Genomic DNA, 23812 nt, shown 5'->3' on the forward strand with positions numbered 1-23812 from the left:
TGTACTGGGGGGGGGGGGACTTTACTCTGAGGATATTCCAGTCTAAAAGAATGAGCTGTCCTACAAAGGAAGAAAAATGAGGGACCAAGCCAGGGGAGTAAGTAAGTAAGTAAGCATCATTTTTAAGGGGCAGTTGAAATGCTTTTAAAGGTGGTATAGGGAGGTTCCTGGTCCCTACTGCTGGAGTAGGATTCCAAGGGACAAGAAAGGAAAGTTGGAGTCAGGAGCAGGAACCAACATGAAATAAATAATGATGAGAGGAGCCAGAAGAAGGAGGGTGAGTAGAAGAGAGATGAAATCATAAACCTGGAATGGACCTTCTGATGGACATCTTTCCTGTTTTTAAAGACCAGGGCAGTACTGTGGGGAAACTTGGAAGAGTTTGTAATGGGGCTACTCAATCAGGGAAGGAGACTACTAGAAACTAATTGTGGATTGTTGATTTCCACAATAGTAGTAATCTTATCTATATAATCACAATTCATAGAAAGTTCCTTTGTAATTTATGGAGGTCCCCATCACCCTCAGTCAAATTGGAACTACCTTGGCACCTGACTTCTTTCCTCAACTTGTAGAACCATAGCTGATAATTTAGGAGTACCTAATTGTGGTTTCTCAGGTTTTCTATTTATTTAATAAGTGCTTAGTAATCCATTGATCTTGAATGAGGATTCTCAACTCAATTTAGGATGTGTTCCATGGAGATAATGGGATATTGACTAAATATATCTATTGAATGATGAAAGTTCTATGATTTGAGGGCTAGATAAGGTTGTTATAGCATGCAATGATAGTATCCTCACAATTCTATTTCCAATTTTCGTTCTAATATCTACTAAATATTGCTATTATTATTATTATTATTATTATTATTCCATAGGCTATTTTAAATTAAACTCATAAAAGTCATTCTACTTAAATCATTTATTTAACACCTACTCTGTGTACTGTATTGAGGATATCAAGGCAAAAATGAAATTTGTAACTTCCTTTTTTTTTTAAGGTTTTTGCAAGGCAATGGGGTTAAGTGACTTGCCCAAGGCCACACAGCTAGGTAATTATTAAGTGTCTGAGGCCAGATTTGAACTCAGGTACTCCTGACTCCAGGGCCAGTGCTCTATCCACTGGACAACCTAGCCACCCCAAGAAGCATACCTTCTAAAGGTGGGGACATATATCAAATTTACAAATGTGTAACTATAAAGTGTATGTAAAGCAATAAAGATTATTTCAAGAGGAAGATAGGGCTAACACCTGAGAGAATCAGGAAAGGCCTTACATAGGACAACAGACCCAAGCTATGCTTTGAAGGAATTGAGGAATTCTTTCACGTGGAGATAAGGAGGGAATATCTTCCAGATGTAGGAAACTCCTTGGGTAAAGGTGCAGGGATGGGAGGTAGAATGTCATGCATGGGAAACAGAAAACAGAATGACTGAAGTAGAGAATATATCAAAGGGAGTAATATGAAGTAATACTGGAAAGGTATATGAGAACAAAGACTTGTGTAGGACTTTAAGTGCCAGATTGAGGAATTTATATATTTTGTTCTAAAGGCATTAGGAAGCCATGGATGATTTTTTTGGAGCAGAGGAATGATTTAATAAAATTTTTGTTTTAGGAATATGAATTTGACAACTAGATGGTGGATGGATCAGAGTTAAACAAAGACAACATAGAGGTAGAAAAGAAAACTGGCAATTTGAGAAAGTAATTTCTGTTAGGAAAAGTGACTCCTTCCTTAAGAAAGAAGGGAGAATGACCTGGAAGCCACTAGATGGCTATGAAAAGGGATTGGAATGTATGGTAAAAGTAAGTAGAGTCAATCTCAAAATAGTTACTGAGTAATGGTGACAAAAGAACATTCTGGAAGTGGTAATAAGGACTGAGGAGTGTCCCTCATCCTTCTCCACACTCCGTGCTTTGTTTACATTACAGAAAAGGAATATAGTACGCAAGATGGTAGGCACTGATATAGCATCTTCTAGGGAAATTCAGGTTTTCCATTACAAGGATGATAGTTAATCTATACCTACTTAATGTAATCATAAAATCCCAGAGATTTAAGTTTAGCCAATCAACAGTATAAAGTAGGTAACAGAATTTTTCTATAACCTCACTATAATGTGTGAATAGACCATTGATCAATTTGAGAAGATAATAGGATTTTGGCCATTGGATAAAGGCATATGATCTACATAGGAAACACTACTGTTAACTGAATCAAACATGTATACGCATAAAAATATCCATGTTAAGCTAGCAGTAAACTTCCAGATTGAGGGTTTAAGGATTCCAGTGTTGGAACCAGTACCTGGAGAGGAATTGTTTTAGAGAGAGGAAGAGATTTTTCCCCTCTTCCCTCCCCCAACATCCCAATAACATGTCACTGGCAAGATTGGACCCCTAGTAGACAGATGCAGACAGTATCTGGGAGGAGAGTAACACACTGAAAACTAATAGATATGGAAAGAATTCATCTATAGAAGGAGGCAATTTTACAGAGAATGTTTCTCCTAGCAGAGAAAAATGGTAGGGAAGGGACATACCTAGGAGAAAGCCTATATGTGTCTTAGACCTCCAGTTCCTGATGTCTGAATCTCCAGAAGAGACTCTGTGTGCTTGAGGTTTGGGATCTGGGATAAACTTTGCTGAAGTTTTTGTGCTTAGAGGAGGAGGCCTGAAATCATAGAATTCCCTTTTAAGCAGGTCTCATGATGTTTCATTGTCAGATCAGAGGTATTTATCATTTAATTTACTATTTCCTATTTAAATTTCTATAGTGATTTACAATTTGCAAAACATTTTGTCCATAATGATTCTGATAGGTTAGTTGCACAGATATTATTATCACGTTATCCCCATTTTACAAAAATAGAAATTGTTGCTTTCAAAGATGGAAGTTATCTCACTTCCTTCAACAGAACCATGATCCAAACTCAGTTCTTTGGGTTGTCAGTCAAAAGTTTCTTTCACCTATATCTTGCTTCTTCATTTGGCAGGAATGTCTAAGGGTAATTTGTTATTCATTCAAGGTTTTGATGGTCACTCTCATGATCTTTATAACATGAGCCAAACTAGAGAACAGTCCTCAGATACATGACAACTACATGTCAGATAACCTTTTTTTTTTTTTAGGTTTTTGCAAGGCAATGGGGTTAAGTATCTTGCCCAAGGCCACACAGCTAGGTAATTATTAAGAGTCTGAGGTCGGATTTGAACTCAGGTACTCCTGACTCCAGGGCTGGTGTTCTATCCATTGCGCCATCTAGCTGCCCCCAGATGGCATTAATCAACATCTTTCTCCATTTCTCTCAACAGAACTTTGCTAGATACTGCATACATTTTTTCTTCCATATTTTTTTGATATCTTCTCTCTTGACAGAACTTGGGCACACAGTGCCTTCTTGCTGACCCTTTTATTTACAAGGACAGTATACCTTGCTTCAGAATTTTGTTTTCTCCTCACTCAACATCAAAATTTACTGCCTTTTCTAATTCCCTCAGAGTCCAATTCCCTACTTGCAAAGGTGATAGCTAACTATTTGATGAGTTAATTCTCACCGTTAATAGATTAGTCAATTATTCCCCTCCTTTCCTAGCTCTGCCCCTTTCCCCAATGTATTTTCTTTTCAATAAAGGCAGCTAAGTTATTTTAATCCAAAATAACAAAACTAATATAGAATTCTGTACATTGTGGCAGGCTAGCGAGAAAAATATAGGTAGGTAAGGGGATGAGGAGCCATACTAGAGGAATTTTCAAAGCTCTGTGATTGGTGAAATCTAAAATGAGGAAACCAAGATTTGAGCTTCTAAGCATATTGATTTATTAAGCAATGCATGTCAATCAGATAACAAATCAGGACCAGGACTCCTCAGCTTGGCACTGGATCCTGAATAGAGGGGGAAATCAATCTTTATACATTGAAATATTATAATTAATAGGCTATAAAACAGGATACAAGGCTTTCCAAGTTGGGAGAGTGAAAGTAAGGTGCAATCCCTGAAATCAGAAAAAGAAGTGACTCACCCCTCACCAGTATCTGTATTTAATCAAAGGAAATATGGGGACAATTTTCAAAGGAGACATATGGGTTGTTTGAGGTGTGCAATTATGAGAAAATCCTTGGTATCAATCCTGGGATCTGACTGAGTTTTTGGTTAGCATAATTTATGTCCTTGGTAAAGCGTCTTTAAGCAATAGAAAGAGGTGGTCCAGCATCCCAACTACATAAGCTTAGGTTCAAACAATGGGAGAAAGTTTTTCCCATATTTGAAAAAAAGTTTTCTCATAAAACAGAAATTGGACTAGACCCATAATTGAATAAAAAGGGAACTGAGCTATCAGAATTGAGTCACTAAATGGAGTCAGTGTAGTTCAGTAAGGTCTCACAATTACTTCATCTCCTAATATCATTCCAAGTGTTGTTTGTTCTTCATTTTAAAGAAGACCATAACAGGGAAGTGATGCCCTCACATGCACATGAATTGGATTTGAATGAGAGAATGCTGTCTGAAGTCACCAGTCTCACTTTCTCCTCCGCAGTCATCTGGGTTCAGTGACAAGATATAATTCAGGATTGACTGGAGATGACCTTTGGATGTAAGGAAATTGGGGTTAAGTGACTTGTACAGGTAGCAATCTTTAACACATTTCCCAATAAAAGGAAAATTGATCTAGAAATTGAAATTTCAAGATAGGTTAAATGGGTTAATCACTTACCTGTCTCTGTCTTAGTTTCTCCATTATAATAAAGTGTTCCCAGTTGCCTTGGGTGCTGTGGTACTATGTTTGGCCCCGGTCTTCTCTTTTATTAAGAGAGCATACATTTCTCATTTACCAAGGTCAAAGGGGGACATCTATTCCTAAGCTCCATGACAATAAACCTTTTCTATTTGCCTCAAGGGATCTGAAGAGCCTCAGGATTGGTAGAGTAAGACTCTAAGGGACTAAAGGAACTGAAGGTTTGGAGTAATCTGTGGGAAGCAGCAGGAGGTTGTTGGACAAGATTGGGTGAAATCCTATGGGTAATACCAGGGCAATATGAAGCACAGTTCATGTTCTTCAGGACTTTACTTAGCACAGAGGCAAGATTAACATTTAGGGAACAATTAGCAAATGACACCAAAGAGAATGACTAAGTGCTAACTTCTATGACCGGGCAAATGCTATAGAGCAACTGAAAAAAATGACTGAATAATAGGTTCTTCTTAAAATGGGAGCACCACTTGAGACTTTACCACACATTTACTATACCACAGATACTATACCACATAGTTTAAGACTCTTCTCTCCCTGCCTTTCTCTCCCTGCCTCTCCCTTTCTTCACCACATTGACATTATAGTGTGCTTATTATATCATTATTATATTAAGTTAATTAAATTAATCCCTTCACTGCTTCTCCATTGCTTTCCGAATCCAATTTAAATTTCTTGTCCTCACTTCTAAGGGCCTTCATCATGCAGTTCCTGCCTCTATTTGCTCCCTTTTCTTCCAAAGCTTCCAAACTTAATTCCTATATTAGAGATGGTTACATCTGTTTCCTGCTTACTGGGTTTCTCTCTTCCTATCTTGCCCTCTTGATTCACATTTCTCTAATCTTGAGTTTGAATTCATCAGAGGTGGCCCAATGAACCCATTTTAATTGATTTGGGAGTTTCTTAACAGCACAGAAAAGAAAAGAGGATCATCTGCTAATATTGTAAGGAACCTCAGCTCTCTAAATGACCTCCTCTTTGTTTTCACTGAGGAGGAAACTGAGCTCAGACATTTATCTGGCCTGCACAGGACCATATAGGGAGTAAGGAGTGAAAACAGGTATTGAACTTTGGTCATCTGACTCCAGAGCTGAGTACTTGTTATAATTTATATTATCAGTCTGCTAAGGTAGGGAATTCTTATAGGAGGTGTTTCCTTCTCCAATGCCATTGGAAACCCTTTTCTCTGGTAACTCAAAGCACACTTAGGGACTAACAAAGACTTTAGGTACCAAAAAGATCCCTGTGGTAAGTCAGTTTGTATTGACTTACAAAGGACAACTCCAAAGAGGTTCAATTAGATTATAAATGCATTTTTTATTCTTTGAAGTCTCCAGGAACCTCCTGTCTTAGTATTATTCCTTGGTACCTTCCTATACTCATCTTGGAACCCTGCCCTTGGAATTTTGTTACTAACTCTTCACCAAACGCAGTCCCCTTCCCTTTCTTTCCTCCCCTTTCGCCTGTAGTCAGTTCCTTCTCTCAGGTCATGGAATCTCCTCCTGCTCTTTCTACCTCCTTGGGTAGTAAGTCCCTTTAAGAGAATGCCAAAACTAGAAATTTCAGTTGCCTTCTCCAGAGGCCCAATCAAGACCTTCAAGGAGTTATTGAGTAAAGCATAGTAACAAGAATAAAATCCAATGAACTTATTAAAAGCAACCACAACCTTGGCATTAGTGGGAATCATTGTCTGGGATTTGTTTGGCAATTAGTTGAATGCAGCTGGCTTTTTACAACCCCTCCCCTCCCCTTCTCAGGGCAACAGGGATTTATTAACCCCATTATTTATTAGTCCCATTTAAACTAATTGATTCTTTAAAAAGGGGAGGGAGCTCAATATGGATTCCCATATTGAGGGGATTAGAAGGGATTCCCATCCTTGGTCTAAGAAACATCTGGGGGGTCTATAGTGTATACCTGCCTAGAGTCTGCTGAGTGAACTGATAGGAAGCATCCCCATCTCTCTGCAAAGGATTCATACTAATAATTAGGATTTATATCATTCTTTAAGGTTTGTAAAACATATTATGGTTAGTATCTCATTTGATCCTGTGAGGTAGGTTCTATTATTATCCCCATTTTACAGTTGAAAAAACTGAGGCAGTTTCTTGCCCCAAATCACACAGTTAGTAAATATCTGAGTCAGAATTTGAATTCCAGTCTTCCTGATCAAAACTCAATGCTCTGTCCTTTGTGTTTTGTTGTTCATTTGGTTTTATTCATGTCTGACTCTTTGTGACCCCATTTGTGGTTTTCTGACTGAGAATGTGGAGTGATTTGTCATTTCCCTCTCTAATTCATTTTGTAGATAAAGAAACTGAGGCAAGCAGAGTTAAATGATTTGCTCAGTGTCACACAGCTAGGAAGTGTCTGAGGTCAGATTTGAATTTAAGAAGATGTCTTCCTGCTTCCAGCCCCAGAATTCTAATCATTTAGTCATTTAACTGCCCCAGCTAATTGTTGCTGCTTGCTTATTAACAAAGGCAAGCACACTGATAAGTGCTCTTGAACTATAGAATTAGAAGTGTGGCTCCACAGAGTGCTTTTAAGCTGAAGGTGGTTGACTCTCTGACCCAAACTGAGAATTTAAATGGGGTTCTGCTGAGGGGGTTTCTATAAAAGTCTAGGGGTTGGATTGTTTCAGATCAATCATGGGTAGGACAAGGGAAGAAACAGTAGTAAGTGACCAACATTTGGCAACTGAAATGAATGCACAAAGAGTAGTTAATGATTTTCATGTGCCATATAATTAATATATGTCAAGGATACAAATGTTCATGTTGTACCAGTATGTTGTAGTCTAAGAGATGCCTAATATTGCCTTCAGCTGAGTAGTGTGTGGCCAGGATGCCACACAATGCTGCTGTTTGGGAGAGGATGATATTTTATAGAAGGACTTTCCTAGTCTCCTATCCATGATATGTCATAGGCAGCTAGAAGGTACAATGGATAGAGTGCCTGGCTCGGAATCTCACTTTCTTGAATTCTTTTTCCTCAGACACTAGCTGTGCAGCTCTGCATAACTCATTTAACCTGGTTTGCCTCAGTTTTTCCCTCTATAAAATAAGTTGAAGAAGGAAATGATAAACCACTCCAGTAGCTTTGTCAAGAAAACTTCAAATGAAGTCATGAAGAGTCAGACATGACTGAAAAATGACTGAACAATAACAGTGATATATCTTTTGTACATCTGTATCTAGGTCTAGTTCTTTGCATATTGTTTTTCCTTTCCCTCCCCACCCAAGGATGAGTAATCCTTAAGGGCAGGGATTATTTTTTACCCTTCTTTGTATCCCCCGAGTTTATCGCAGTCTCTGGTACATAGCACATAGTCTAGCACAGGTGCTTAATTAATGCTTATTGATTGATCGATGAAGCAAATTTCTCATTATTCAAGCACCTTACCTCTATTTGGCTCCATGTTGCTCTTCTGTCCCTGATATGTTTTCATTTCCCTTGGTCCATGAACTCCAATTGCCTTATTCTACCAACCCTAACTGAAAGATCCCCAATCTGTTATCTCAAAGATTATTGAGTTTCTGCCTTTGACCTTTAGATGGTGCTATCACTTTTCCCTTGATTCCTGTAATCTCTTTTTTTTCTTTCCATGAGATGGATGACTAATACTTTGGAATTATGAGTAGGATCATCGAATTATAGATTTAGAGCTAGAAGGAAGCTTGGAGGTCACCAGTTCAGGTTCCTTCATTCAATAAGTGAGGAAAAGGAGCAGAAAGAACATAAGTAGCTTGCCCAAGGTCTTAAAGAGTATAAGTGATGATAGGTAGATTTGAATCCTGCTCTTGTGAGTTCAAAACCTCTATTTTTATTTTTTTAAAAGTTAGGCTTTTTAATCACCCAATTGGGAATCCTTGAAGTTAAAAGCACTTGGAAAAAACCTCAGTTCTGCTCCATATTGGCTCAGGGACTCTGGGAAAATTACAGAACCTCTCAGTGCTCTTCTAAGAATGTCTCTAAGACTATAAGCTGCAGCAGTGTGGGCATTGACAAAGTTCCTCATGGGATCTCTCTATATTCATGAAATCATAGGTGTAGACCAGATCTTTGGGAAAACATTTTATTAAACTTGTTCATGTGGTTTAGCAAGGACAAGTTAATGTCAGCTCCTTCAGAAAACCATCTTTGTTTTTTCCAGCTGTAAAGCATCCGTTGCTCCTTTTCTCTGAATTCCCATAGTCCTATGTATTTCCCTTTGTACTTTCAGATTCTACCTAGATTTCTAATTCTGTGTGGTCAATCTTATCTTCCTAATTAAATCACAAACTATATGAAGATAGAGACTATGGCTTATTTATCTTTTATCCTCCACAATGGAGAACTCACACAGGGCAAGCTCTCACAGAGGAATCAGAGAAATGATGCAGGGACACCCAAAGGTATCTCTTGAGAATTTTAGAATTCATAATGAAGCATGGGAGACACTGGTACAGGACTACCCAGCAAGACGTGCCCTCATCAGAGAGGGTGATGTGTTCCGTGAGCAAGGCAGATTTGAAGCTGCTCAAAGGAAACATGAGATAATGTAAGTTTAGAGTAACCTCTCTAGGTGTGGTAGAGCATTCAGACCTCATATTGGTCTGATCAGCCACAGTCAGACACACTGTAATTCATCTCCAACACAGTGATGTCATCTTGGTCTTATTTGATAGGGAGAGTCAATAATCTAGCAATTAATCAATTCCCCATACTTACATATAATGGGATTTTAATAAATATGTGCTTAATGAATGAGGTAAATTCAATGAACAGAACCGTTTTCTTTGGTTAGTTTTTGAATTCAAATCCCCATCCTTTATCTCATTCTATTTTGTCATTCTAAATTTGCTTATTTTAAATTTTCTTATTTCGTAGAATTAATATATATGGTATGGGGAAAGATTGTTACTTGATGCAGATGATTGGGTTAGAAAGGAATCCACACCCCATTCAACTAGTCTGTCTACACCTTATGTTTCTATAATTGTGTTTAATAAGAATGTTCCAGCTGTTTGGCAGCAATGCAATGACTACATAAGAGAAAGGAACATGCAAAACATCAGCATGTTTACTATACCAGCAACCTATCTTAATGAAAGAAACCAGCTGCAAACTCCTTTGAGTTATGGACCCCATACACTGAAACTCAGGGCTCCTCAGCTATGTTGGAGATCTGGCTGTTCTTTCAATATCTCACCTAGGGAATGCAGATTATCTTCCAACAACAAAGTACAGGCTTAGAGATCTGGATGTTCTTTCAATATCTCACCTAGTGAATGCAGATTTTATCCCAAAAGCATATTCTGTTGCTTCACTGTGAATGGACTGGAAGCCACCTGCTTTTAGACATTACACTATTGCTAAGTCCTATTAGTACACACAATAATCATGCAAAGTTTTTGTATTATTCAAATTCATACTATTTGAAGTTATAATTATATGCAAAATATGGTAATTGGTTCCAGGTCAATGGAAATATGCAATAAAATTTGAATAATGCAACTACTTCATTTATGGGAACCTGTCTAGAATAGGATTCAGTTTTCTATTTCATTTCCATATCTGCCCTCAACAATCAGCTTTAGATTTTAAAAATCAAATTCCAGTTTAGCATAGACATCTAGACAACCTTAATGTCTAATGGACTCAGAATCTATATTATACTAATCTTTTTTTAAAGATGCTAGTGTAATACAGGGATCTGCAGCAGTATGATGAACCACAAAAGCATATCCTATCTTTATTGTGTCAGGAAGACAGAGGATCTTTCTATTTTTGTTAGTTCAAAAAGTAACTACATTCCTCAGGAGGAAACCATCAGTCATCCCTATCTTCCTTTATTTTATTGATCTCTATTAGATGACCTTTTACTTGATGACCTTTATGGACCTAGATCATCATTCCTTGGAGCACAAGAAGCTACTTTCTCCAGAGATGGTTCAGATCTTCCTCTAATGTAGGTGTGTCCAAACTGTGTACAACCCCATTCATGTGCTTGCATTTGTCATTTTACTTGCTGGTGGTATGGGTCACATTATATTCAGGAATGAGTTTTGTTGGGTTGTGAAGTCCATGGAGTTTCATTTCTATTATAGGAATAGAGATATGATAGAGACAGTGACAGGGTCAGGGATGAGGACAGGAATTGAACCTGTAATTTCATTCATTTTGTAAGTTCCCAGTGAAGAACTCACTGATTTTACTAAAGTGACATTGTCTGTAACTGGTAGTCTTAGCTTATTGCCTAGCACCCTGAGAATTTAATTAATTTGTCCTGGGACATATGAATGGTATGTATGAGAAGGACCTTAACCCAGGTTTTTTCCTGACTTGGAAGCCAGCTCTTTATCTCTGTTGCCTTTAACACCTTATTACATAGTTTTTAAAATAGTTAATGATTCTCCCTTAGATTATATTCTTCCATCACATAACCTTTTGAGCCAGACCATAATTGTCCTTTGCCTCACTATAATCTTTATTTTCTCTGTTTCTTTGGCACATTTCTTTCCTTCTTTCAAGAAATAATCATTCTTCCGAATAATCTGGATAATAGAATTACATTCTTTTATCTCTGGTACTTTCTCTTTTAGGTTGGAGACCCATTTCTCAAAGGAGGCACCTTCAGTTACAGAGCATGGAATGAGCTATTCCATTCTGTCCTTGGTTACATCCCTTTCTCTCACCCCAAGATTTCTTTTCCATTCTGAGAAAGTCGTCCAGCATATAGTGAATAAAGTATTGGACTTAGAGTTATACAGATCTGGTTTTATATTCAATTTCTCATATTTACTATCTATGATAAAGTCACTTAGCCCTCAGTTTCCTCATATTTTACAGGAGCATCATAAGATTAAAACAAAATATAAATGCTTTGCAAACTTTAAAGTGCTATCTAAATACTGTCTGTCAGTCTTCTGGATTTTTGTGCCTATAATTAGATGCCAATTAGTTCAACAGATTTTTTCTAAATGAAACTAAAATTTTCAACTTCAACTCTAATTTTGGACTTTATTGAGTTTTAAGACTAAATTAACTATGACTTCACTATATCAGATTGCTTATCATTTAAGAGAGGGGGATCAGTGGAAAGGGCAAAATTTGGAATTCAAAATTTTAAGAGGTGAGTATCAAAATTAATCACATGTTGTAGTAGTTTGTGAATGGGATGGAGATTTTCATTCAAAATAAACTTTTTTTAGATCACTCTAAGGATGCATTGTGAGCTTAAATTGTTAGCAAATCACAATACTTTCAGAGATTTCCATAGAGAACAATGAAGCCATATTTCAGTGGTAGGGAAACTTTTTTCTTCCAAGGGCCTTTTGGATAGTTATATCAACAATGCCAGGCTATCTGAGGCTATATTTGGTCAAATATTTAATTCAGGTGCTAAAAAGCACCTAGATTTATTGAATTTCATATCCCTTCTGTGGCTGCCTTGGCAATGCCAGACCAATATGGTCAGCCAGTCAGAGGTTCCCTGCCATTGCTATAGATGGTGGTAAAAGGTAGAGAGAATAGTACATTTTTTCCCAGTTCATATATCTTATCTTCATGGTTTATAATCAGTGATTGGTGTGGTGGTAAAGATTTAACAGTCAGCTCTTCAAAAAAAAAGTACCTATAATACACTTTTAAATTTAACCTTCATTATTAACATTTATCTCAACATTTTAAGTTTAAAAAAATCAAAAATCAATAAATCAAACCCTATTTTGTAGGTTTTCTGATTTCCAAGGTGTAAATGCACAAATGAAAATTGAAAAAATAAACTTAGTCTGTAAGAGATGACTCCAGCACCATCCTGGATATGTTAAGTATGAATGTCAGACAGCTCATGTAATATCTGGATCTCATAGTTACTCCAATGATCTGCAGCTGATCTGCAGATTCAGTCACTCGTCAGCAAGAAGTACTCGTTAAAATTCGTTATTGCTCAAAATTTATCCCTTTCCAAGATTATGAACTCTGAAATTCTCTACTCTGATCACATCCAAAATTCTATTTCACTTCATTTTACTCTATTTTACTCCACTCTAGTGCAAAATTACTAAGTGCCTATTATTTGAAAGATGACCCTACTCATTTTCTTCCAGGTGACCTATAGAACCATGATAACCTTCCCCACTCTACTTTTATCCCCCCCCCAATCCTTCATTGTCTGTCAATCCTTTTTTGGGTTCCTCAACTTTCTTATCCCTCAGTTAGTTATGTCAATGATGCTTTAAATAGCAACTTCAGAATCCTCACCTCTTAACTGTCAACCTTGACCTTATGCCCTTGATCTCATTATTGATGGTCTTCTCTAAGACTTTGCTCCATCAATCATTTTCTTTCTTTTTATTCCACTGATGGGTTAAAATTGTTCTCTACTAAGGTTACCAACATTTTTAAAATTGCTAAATCCAATGACATTTTCTCAGTCCTCATTTTTATTGACCTCTCTCTAGCATTTGACACCTTTGTCACCTTTTCCCCCTTACTCTCTTCTGCAAATGTTTCTAGAATGTGATTACCTCCTCATTTTTCTATATGATTGCTTCTATTGGTGTGCTTTAATGAACCATCATCTGTCTGTCCCCTATGTGCACATGTTCCTTAGTCTTTTTCCTGGAATCCTTTTCTCTTTTCTTTCTATAATAAGGATTACTAATTAGGTGTCCATGAATTTGTTTTATACATATATATATGTATATATATATGTATCTATATACACACACATAAACACATAAATGTATATACACACATATGTATATATGTATCTATGCATATATTAACTATAATTCAATATAAGTTATCTCTTTTGTATGCATTTTGTTTAATATCCTTAAAAATTATTCTGTGAGAGAGTCCATATGCTTTTCTGGTTTGTCAAAAGGGTTCAAGACACATATTGTCTTTGTGATGTCATCAGCTCCCATGAGTTTAATTATCATTACAATACACCTGAAGTTCAAATCCACACACCCATACCCATCTCTCTCCAGAGATCCAATTCCACATTATTCCTTGGTTGTTCCAAAGGCACATTGAACACATCCAGAACAACTCTATTCCTGCCTCCCTACCCCCAACTAATCTCTTTTCCAACCATTCTATTTTTCAGTTATTAGGTATACAAATTTAAGAACATCTTCAATGCTTTCCTCTTCCTGGCCATTAAGTTGCAATCAGCTATTATATCAAGTCAATTTTTCTTTCATAACATTTCTAATATCTAACCTCCTACTTTTACAATGCAATGACCCTTGACCAGACTCTCAATAAGCGTCTCTTAATTCTCTTTGGTCATTCCTCCTACCAACAAGCATTTATTTAGTACCTACTATTGATCAGGCAATGTGATAAGCATGAAGTCTAGCACCTGGAAAATCATTTGGTCTGGTGCTGCCATAGCAACTGAAAGTGAGACTCAAAATTCAATAAATCTAAGAGCTTTTTAAGAATGAATTAATTAAATGTTTCACCAAATATAGCAGACTAATTTTAAAGCTGACAACTTTGCATGGTCCTCCAATGATGTTATAAAAATTCAAATGCCCTTGAAAGAGAAAAGATTCTTCACCCCTACTCTATGTGGATGGAAGAGGAAGAAGGGAAGGAAAGGAAAGGACTTTAAAGACAAATTGTAAGGCACTCATTAATCAAATTATTTACTTATTATACTCACACGCACATACACACATATATAAATATAATTAGTATTTTTTAAACCTGTTATCATTATTAAGGTAGTTTGAAAGGAAGGTACTGGCTAAGTTTTATATGATGGGATAATACTAAAAAATAAAATTGGGTAAGAAAAGATAAAAGGAAGCAATTATATTTTAAAAGTGGGGCAGGTGGAAATGGGCTGGGAAACCTGGAATTTACTCAGAAACTTGAGGCAAGTCTTAAAGAGACAACATCTCTAATGAAGGAGAGAAATAAATTGTCAAAGACACAAGAGACCCTAAACAAACAACCAATTGAAAGAAATTCTAAGGGACCTTGGTAGGCATCACCTTGTCCCCTATCTAATGACTATGGTTTTATGAGAAACGAGTATTCCAAAAAAGGGATATTAATGTGTCTTTAATCTCCCTTTTTCTTGGATCTTCCCTTATTTCCCACTCAAAAGAATCTGGAAACACAAGAACAACTAAAAATTGAAAAGGGACTCACCTGTATAAAAACATTTATAGAAGCTCTTTTTGAAGTGGCAAAGAGGGGCAGCTAGGTGTTGCAGTGGATAGAGCACCAGCCCTGGAGTCAGGAGTACCTGAGTTCAAATCCGACCTCAGACAATTAATAATTACCTAGCTGTGTGGCCTTGGGCAAGCCACTTAACCCCATTGTTTTGCAAAAAAAATAGAAATGAAGTGGCAAAGAACTGGAAATTGGGTTATGACTGAGCAATTTGTGGTATATGAATGCAATGAAACACTATTGTTCTATAAGAAATGGTAGGCAGGTGAATTTCAGAAAAAAATCTCAGAATAATATGAATTGGTGCTGTATGATGATCAACTATGACTTACTTCTTCACAACAATATAGTGATCAAAGATAATTTTAAAAGACTTATTTTGGATTTAAAGCCATAATCAAGTAGCTTCATTTGAATTCCATTAGTCCTTTTCAAAACCTGTTTTTTTAGCAGAGCTATACTTCAAAAAAATCACAAATTAAAACTTCACAGGATAAAGAATAGATTGCTTCAGTTTTTTTGAAAAAGATTTCAATAAATAGAAAATTTGTTAAATCTAGCTCCCAAATTCCAAGGTATCTGTCAAAATGTAAGCAAGCAAAATTTGGATAGAACACTCACAGTTTAGGGTTTGAAGCCCCAAGTGACAATGGAAGAAGGAGGAAAAGAAATAGCATTCCTTCTACTCGAACTGGCAGGTTAGACCCCAAAGGGGAGCTACTGCTGCTCTCAGATTGTTCTTCCTTCTTTGTCAAAAAGGATTAATAACATATGGGTAATGTCTTGACTTGCTCATGAATTGGATTTAAGTGAGGCAGAGCGATGCATCAGCCTCATTCTGTCCTCTAGCAAATAACAATATAGAGGAAGCCCTAATGGAGTCAGGAGACAGATAATGAAAGACTTTAAAAACCAAACAAGTATATTTATATTTTATATTAGAGGTGAGAGAGAACTACTAGAGCTTCTTGAGTTAGTTTAGTAACATAGACAGATATGTACTTTAGGAATAACCATTTGGCATTTGTGTGGAAGATAAATTGGAGGAGATAGCAATTTGAAGTATAAGGACCATTTAAGAGGTCATTGTAATATTTTCCAGTTTCCTACCACATAGGTTAGGTTAGTTCCTTTCTTTGAAAGATATTTAAACTGCCTTTGAGGCTCAAGTTGGTTCAGGAAACTCAAGCCAGGATATGAGGAGTTCCAGTTTCTTCCCTTGACTTGACAGGCAGGGACAGATCCCAGGGAACTTGGAGTCAGAAAGAATGGCCCCTGGGAGTCTCAGAACCACAATCCGGGTGAGCAAAGTCTATGCATGGATGGATTTGACTTAAATCAACAACTAAGGTCATTTCTATAGACAGTAAGGATTTTCTATGAAGCTGGTACTCTTACTTATAATTGCTTCTTTATAAAAAGAGGCCTGGAGGCGGCTAGGTGGTGCAGTGGATACAGCACCAGTCCTGGAGTCAGGTTCAAGTGTGAGTTCAAGTGTGACCTGAGACACTTAATAATGACCTGGCTGTGTGGCCTTGGGCAAGCCACTTGACCCCATTTACCTTGCAAAAACCTAAAACAACAACGACAACAACAACAGCAAAACAACACAAAAGAGGCCTGAAATTGAACAGGGTGGAAACAATATTGGTTTTCTTCTTCTATGTTTTAAACTGATTCATCTATGGTATTGTGAGTACTAGCTCCCACCCTCTCCTCACATTGCTGTCCTCCCATGTTTATTTTTCACTTCTCCGTCATTGCGACTGACTGGCAAAGACAACTTTTGGACATTAGTTTCTATTATCTAGCAATCATGTCTTTCTTCTCTTTTTACGTGCCCAATACTACTGCGTATCCCCTACTGCCTATGCCCTGCAATCTGTTTCTCTTCTTTGATTTTTTGGCCCAGACAAGGCACGGTGGATAAAGGAGCCTGGAGCCCCAGAAAACTTACCTTCCTAAGTTCGAATCTGGCCTCAGATATTTACTAGCTGTGTGATACTGGTCAAGTCACTTAACCCTGTTTACTTTAGTTCCCTCATCTGTAAAATGAGTTGGAGAAGGCAATGACAAGAAAACAAATGGAATCACAAAGATTTGGGCATGACTCAAATGACTGAGCAGTAGTTCCCTTGGAGTTATCTGAAGGTCAGGGGAAAAGCCCTTTTCCTTTGAGTCTGGACAGACTTTAATTAAAGCCCTGAAGGCTTCCCTAGTTATTGTCCTTTACTGTGCTGTTTCAGAGCAGAAATTGTTCTGGTTCTCCTCATTTCCTTTCTCCTCAGGTCACACAAATCTTTCCAGACATCTCCTGGTCTACCCTCCATCCCTTTACCATTCCCTAGGTCAAATCAATAAACATTTTGAAAGGGGCTAGCACATAGAGTAGTATGGGCAGCAGTCACAGACTGGTTAAAAACCTTCTTGAAATAAAGGCGAAATTAAATTGAATACTAACTGACAGTCCTCAATTCTGAAATTGAGTTGGGGGGGAAGTTGACCCTAAGCACATGACAGAATGGAAAGATGAGAACAATTTGTTCCAGCAGCAGTGAAGGTGACTACTGCAGGTGCTGTGGAGCACTTAGACATTGATCAGACATTAAAGATTTCAAGGTTAGTTATTGCATCCCTGACTTTTGCCAGTCATCTTGCCTTTTGTCCAGCCATGATACTTTGATGACTCTGAAAGTCAGTGTGAGGTTGATGAGACATTGTGCAACAAATGCCTCTCTTAAATCCAGTTATGATCAAGTCAAGATATCACCCTCAATGTCACTGGTCCTCTTTGAAAATGAAGAACAAACAAGACAACACAAAGCCTCAACTGAATATTCTTTCTTTGATTTGAATATCTTTCCTCTATTATACCAAAATAAACTTCCTGTATACTGGCAGCTATTCTCTGAGAGTCTCCTTTCATTTCAATCTCAAACATGTTATATAAACAAGTTCTGGAGTAAGCCTGGTCTTATTGCACCTGAAAAGAGGTGATGAGGGCCTGAGCAAGGGTGATGACTGTGAGTGGAGAGAAAAAGAGTTATTTAAGATATATTGTTTAACTACACTGAACAAATCTTAGCAACTGTTGAGGGATGGATGCATTCGGTCTGTTAAACTGGATGAAGGAAACAATGCAGATATAACAGTTCCAGACTTTCCTCTCACCAATCCATCATCTACATAACTACCAAACTGATATTCACAAATTACAGGTATAACCATGTCATTCCTCTTCTCAACAAGCTTCAATAGCTTCAGATTACTTCTAGTATAAAAATATTAGGTTTATGTTTGGCATTTAACTCTCTTCACAATCTGGCTGCAACATATCTTTTCAGACTGACTTCATGTAAACCTCTTTTGTGTTCTCTATTTTAGCTAAATTAACATACTAGCTTTTCCCCTATGCATGACATTCTCCCACCTCTGTTACTCCACATAAAGCCATTGCTTCTCCCTCTGATTGACTCTATAAGGGTGCTGGAAGAATAGATTCCCTTTAAATAACACACAAGTAAATGTTTGATTTTCTTCTGGGGTAGCTTGATCCTGTTTGGTTATTTGTTTTTCTTTTCTATCATTCTTGAAAAGATACCGTATTATCCAAAAGGTAGAGACAAAAAGGTGACATAAGAAGTAGAATGAATACCAATTATTTTCTGGACCTTTCTACACGTATGTCCCAAAGTAATCCTAAATCCAACATATCCAAACTGGGAGTCTCCATGTTGTCATCTTAAGTCATTTCAGTCACGATTGAGTCTCCATGACCCCATTTGGAGTGTTTTGCCATTTCCTTCTCTAGCTCATTTTTATAGATAAGGGACAAGGCAAACAAGGTTAAGTGATTTGCTTAGAGTTGCATAGTTCCTAAGGGTCTGAGGTCATATTTGAACTTAGGTCCTCCTGGCTCCAGGACTGTCACTCTATCTACTAAGCCACTTAGTTGCTCATCCTGTAGACCTAACTCTCTTTCCAGCCTCCCTGCTTCTATTCAGGTCCCATCATCTTTTTAGTCACTCAGGTTCACAACATTGACTCTTCCCCCTCCAACACTTTAGATTCCCTTTTCTAATTCCCTCTTGTTACCACCTTAAAATTGCTTTTAATTGCCTGTTAATATTTTTATATTTCCTTATTTTTATATGTGTTGTCTATTTCCTCCCCCTTCCCTCTTAGAATGTAAGCCCTTTGAGTTTAGGGACTATTGTCTTTTTTTTATTTTTGTATATCTAGGTCTTTGCACAATGTTCCATGTATAGAATGCGCTTCGAATGTTTGTTGGATTTAATTGACTTGGCATAACAAGTGGGCCACCAAAGCTTTGCTTGCTGCCCTACCAGTATGATCTGAGATTTTCTGCTCTTGAGATGGGGAGAATAACCTATACTCCTTCCTCCCTCATGCTGTGGGGGTGAAATCAGATCCCATTTATAAAGTACTTTTAGTTCTTTGGAAAGAAGAGCCATATGAACTCAAAGTTTCTGCCCTTATGATTAGAGAGGAATTTTATATTAAAACAAGCAAACAACTTGCTGGAAGTCAAAGTGTTTGTTGTCTCCAGACCTTGGCCCAGAATCATCTCCTCTGTTTTAATAGTAACCTGCAGGCTTGGTGGTGGCCTGAAATATTCTGTGGTATGCAAGTCTTGGCTGTGCCGATCAATATCCACAGACATATACATACATACATACATTTCAGCATGCTTCCTCCGAGGTTTGTGGTAAAACAGTCATATGTCAGACTGACAGGTATTGGGCTCTGAATGGTATCTTCTCTTTCCTGTCTTCTCCCACAGAGCACAATCGTATGGACTCCAGGAGGACGTGGACACACTCACCGGTTCTCTCATGGCTCATATTCACACGCACTGTATGGATAGCAAACACACTGCAACCATTCATTCCAGAACTATAGGTCTTCCTCTCCCAGACTGCCCATCTGGCAGCTTTCAGCAGTACAAAGTCAGCCCTACAAACAACAAATACCATGAGGCCCCGGGGTGTAGACACTGCCAGCCCTGCCCAGGATAAAGCCTCCCAGGGGCTTTGGAGGTAAGGAAAGTATGGTTTAAACAAGCATATCCATGTGTGCATGTTCATGCACACTCGTGCACACTTCACACACACACACACACACAGATATTTTTCTTGGTCTCCTTTTCATTCATTTTTGGCTATTCAGAGTCAGGGAACAAAGTTACAGATTTAGGGAAGGGAACACGACATAGTGGAGAGAGTGTGAGATTTGGAGTCAGAATTTGGGTTTGGATTCCAAATCTGCCACCTTTTATTTATGTGACCTCCACTTCCCCACTGTGTTCTCAGTTCCCTCTGGATTAGAAGGTCTCCAGGGTCCTTTTAAGCTATAAATCTATAGTATTATTAGAAAGGGCATCATGAAAGGTTTGAAATTGAATTATAGGCTCTTACAACTCTTTGAAGAAACGAGACTAAAATCCAATACTAAGAAACTGCCAGGAGCCATAGAGAACTCTAGGAATAAGTAATGAATGAACATTGGGGAGGAGTGATAGAATGATGATTGGAAGACCATGAAATAAAAAAAAAGGATTTATTAGGAGCTTATGATGTACCAAATACTGTGTTAAATGGTAGTTACTATCCCAGAGGAGGCTGAATTTTTGTTGTTAATAATGGGTCTGAAACAATTATGAGGCACACAAAATATAAGGAATAGAGAGATAGAAAAAGAGACACATGTGGAGAAGAACCCAGGAGGGAGGGAAAGAGGGAGAAAGGGAGAGAGACAGAAAGAGACAGACAGAGAGAGGGAGGGAAGGGGAGTGAGAGACAGAGTCAGAGAGATGAAAGAAATGGAGAGAGAGAGAGAGAGAGAGAGAGAGAGAGAGAGAGACATAGAGACAGAGAGAGATAGAGAGAGACAGACAGAGAGGGAAGGGGAGAGAGGGAGACATTCAGAGAGACAGATAGAAAGAGAGAGAGGGGATGGAAGAGAGAGACAAGTACACACACAGACAGAGATTTAGAGAGACAGACACACAGAGTCAGAAACAGAGTCAGAGAGACAGACACACACACATTTTGTGTCTGTGTCTGTGTTTGTTTTTGTGAGAGAGAGCGAGATAAAGAGAGACAGAGACAGAGAGAGAGAGACAGAGAGAGAGAGAGACAGAGAGAGAGAGAGACAGAGAGAGAGAGACAGAGAGAGAGACAGGGAGAGACAGAGACAGAGAGAGAGAGAGACAGAGAGAGACAGAGAGAAAGAGACAGAGAGAGAGACAGAGACAGAGAGACAGAGAGAGACAGAGAGAGAGCGAGAGAGAGAGACAGAGACAGAGAGACAGAGAGAGAGAGAGAGAGAGAGAGAGAGAGAGAGAGAGAGAGAGAGAGAGAGAGAGAATTCAGGTCTCAGTGTTTGAAAATCAGAAAATACCTTATCCCCCTCCCCAAATATTCCAGTTCAGTTAGAACCCATTGACAAGGATATTTCAAAGGTATGTGGCTTAACGGAGCACCCAGACTAGCGGGGGTTACTTTGTCCCCACTATAAAGTCAGTTAGGACTGACAAGAGCTCATAACAGGATGGTTTCTGCTTTGCTTGGCTATTTCTGTTAAACAATAGGTGAGACCTGACCATTCTAATCCACAATCACTCAAAGTCACTCTGCTACTCTACATATACCTTACAAGGAATGGAAAACTCCATCCTAGACCCAAGGAGGCAGACAGGGTGCCCATATTTGTGAACAGGAAAGTTGTGGCCAAAAAGCCAATAATACAATGATGCTTTGCCTCCAGTGGAAGCTTGGTTTAGCAATCACTGAGTTAGTGGAACATACTCAACCAACGTCAGCAGTCTGAAGACATCTGGTCTTTATTTTTGGACTTTTTTGTGAAAAGAGAAGGATTATGGTTAGATGTTGATGGAGAGGCCATTCAATATTGTCTATGTACAGAATTTCTTATAATAGTAATCCCTTACTTTGGAGGGATTGTTTTCCAGAATCACAATGTGATTCGCAGACATTAACTCCTAGTCCCCCAGAACAAATTCTCATTTATATAAAACACCTACTGTGTGTAGAGCATTGTGCTAGATAGGGTAGCTGAAGATACAAAGTTTCTATTTGATAGTACATGCTTTCAGGAAGAAAAGAATGCATATATACTTGTATTTATACATACATATTGTATATGTATGTGTTTCCATTATTTTCTTTCCTGCCCAACCACGAGGAGGCTTTACTTGATAGAAGACAAAGATGGCCCTGGGTTCTAATTGAATCTGTCTTCCGGGATCCAGTTTTCTGGTCATATGGGACAGATGTATTAAACATGCAGCCCCCAACACTCCCAAGAGGGTTCTGACCCTGATTAAAATACAGTTCCTTTTGGTTTTAATGTACTGACATATCAATAAATCAGGACTATATAAACATATGTGGTTTTCTAAGTCAATATGTGGCCCACTAGGTTCCTTTTATATGACTTAGTGGCCCCTGTTTCTGTTTGAATTTGACATCACTAATGTAGAGGCACTAAATGTACTATCCATGGTACTTGTGAGGCTGTGTGGTCTAGGTCTCTTAGATGTGGGGAGAGCCCAAGATCTCATAAGTCACTCTACTCTGATGAGATGCTGACCTGATATTCTTCTATGAGGAAGTGAGGGAGACCATATTTACTGAAGCTGAAGATAATTGTCCCCATATCTTTGCTGTATTAATGGCAAAATAAATTTCCTTCAGTGACTTGGAAGTGCTTCATATTGTCACCAAGTCAAACAAAGAGATTACTGGCATTAGAACTGTACATTCATTCTACCAAGCATGGTGTCTGACTTGAAGTAGACATTAAATTGGTTGAGGATGATGATGTGTGTCCTTCATTTTCAAAGAAGACCATGACTTCAGGGAGTTGATCCATGACATTCCTGAATTTTTTTTTTTGGGGGGGGGCTATGCCAAATCACCAACCTCATTTTTTTTCCTCTAGAGCCATGTGGGTCCAGTTGAATCAGGATAACAGCAGATGGCCCTGGATGTGAAGCAATAAGGTTTAAGCAACTTGGCCAAGGTCACTCAGCTAGTAAGCATCAAGTGCCTGAGGTCAGATATGAACTCCATTCCTCTTAACTCCAAGACTGTGCCACTTTCTTAATAAATGCTTATAAAAGACTAATACCTTGTATTAATTTATTTGTCTATGTTTTCTCCTCTCCAGTGACCTATCAGCTTTTCTTCCTGTCGGAGACAAATTATTTTTGTCTTTGTATCTCTAGCCATTAGCATATATTCTGGCAAATTGGAATATACTTGTGATTTCTTTGGTGTATGGAACTCCCAATTATTGAAGTCCTGCTATTAATGAAGGTAGCACCTTCTTTACTTTTTATGGTGGAACACTAAAGCAGTATGTGATTGGTCAAGAATTAATTTCCTGGTATTTATAAAGGTGAAACTTGAACCTAGAGCTTTCTGACCAAGTTTGTCCTCTCTATTCACTAGTCCATACTGCCTCATTGCATACCAAATTCTTTATCCACATACATAGTTGGAGCTTAATAAATGCTTGCTGAATTGTCTAATCTCTAAAAGTCTATTCCCAAAGGGAATGCTTGGTGAGATAATTATTCTTGTGAGAGTCACCTAATCCAGGACTTTTCAACAAGAAAGTACAGTAAAGGGTATGATTTCATTAAGGGCAAACCAATAGCTAGAGTATTCCTCAGGAACCCTACTATCTGTTGCTACCAATAATTGAAAACTTAACCGAAGGTAAAACAAACAAAACAAAACCTTGCCTAGGGCAAGCAACAGAAACTACATTCAGGAGAAATAGCATGGAAGCTACTTTTATATTAACTTTTAGAGACAG

At 38.0% G+C, this 23812-nt stretch overlaps 1 long non-coding RNA gene across 1 annotated transcript; it reads left to right on the plus strand.

Moving 5' to 3' along the window:
- Nucleotides 1-23012, plus strand: LOC141511044 (uncharacterized). Its single transcript, XR_012475255.1, has 3 exons — nt 1-105; nt 19749-20004; nt 22931-23012. It is a non-coding gene; the product is annotated as an uncharacterized LOC141511044 (long non-coding RNA).
- Nucleotides 23013-23812: the final 800 nt, after the last annotated feature.

This window comes from Macrotis lagotis, chromosome 2 (assembly GCF_037893015.1).
Source record: "Macrotis lagotis isolate mMagLag1 chromosome 2, bilby.v1.9.chrom.fasta, whole genome shotgun sequence".
Taxonomy (NCBI): domain Eukaryota; kingdom Metazoa; phylum Chordata; class Mammalia; order Peramelemorphia; family Peramelidae; genus Macrotis; species Macrotis lagotis.